Consider the following 845-nt stretch of genomic DNA (forward strand, 5'->3'; position numbering starts at 1 on the left):
ATTAGGGTCTGTGAGATACCGGACCACAATGGGTACCAGATACCGCAAGAAGGCTTCTGGGAAATTGGGCCGATTTTCATGGAGGAACATGGCAATGTTTGGTACCTGTTCCATCAGCTCTGCTCGCACTGTCGGTTCTGTAACATCACATTACATTCACAATATTACAGACAGTTCAACCATTCTAAACAAGTCAAATACAGGCAAAAGTCATACAAACCTCCATCCTCAGACATCCTGGCAACCGTTTCCATGACGCTGATGAAGTCATTTTCATTATCACTGAACTCCCGGAGCACATCCAGCAATCCACGAGCCACAATTTGCCTGAAAACAAACATATCAAGAACAACATAAGACACCACATGACATGAGCTTTTTCAATTTATAAGCACAAAACTATTTTTTTTTTTAAAGTGCCTACACAATTTTTCCAGAGTAATGTTTATAATCTTTCCAGGCCAAAATATTAGAAGTCACCCAAGAAATGTTCAATCTAAGCCAAGTTCTTCTACGATGACAAGTTTGGCTCCTTACTAAGTATCTCTGGTCCAATGTCCAATGTCATATCAGGTCAAACTTTTAAAATTATGTTACACCACTTTGCCATAAAAAAGTTATCCTCATATTTTCTGTATCAAATCTCACTTATCTTCGAGTGACAGTTACAAGATGCACATAAAATCTTATACTACTCCTGAGAAAACACTGAGCATTGCATTTCAGAGAAAAAAAATATCCTGAAATCCATCTCACATTACATGTCTCATAGTTACTTGTTTTACACTGCAGACCACACACTTTACATCTCACCTGTTGAAGACGTTTTCACTGAAAGCATATTT

At 38.0% G+C, this 845-nt stretch overlaps 1 long non-coding RNA gene across 1 annotated transcript; it reads right to left on the reverse strand.

The window, feature by feature from the left end:
- Positions 1-6: 6 nt before the first annotated feature.
- Positions 7-845, reverse strand: LOC107682516 (uncharacterized). Its single transcript, XR_001633513.1, has 3 exons — positions 814-845; positions 221-327; positions 7-137 (listed from the first exon to the last, which is right to left on the reverse strand). It is a non-coding gene; the product is annotated as an uncharacterized LOC107682516 (long non-coding RNA).

Source organism: Sinocyclocheilus anshuiensis, unplaced genomic scaffold, assembly GCF_001515605.1.
Source record: "Sinocyclocheilus anshuiensis isolate Anshui unplaced genomic scaffold, SAMN03320099.WGS_v1.1 C32295770, whole genome shotgun sequence".
In the NCBI taxonomy this organism is placed as follows: Eukaryota; Metazoa; Chordata; class Actinopteri; order Cypriniformes; family Cyprinidae; genus Sinocyclocheilus; species Sinocyclocheilus anshuiensis.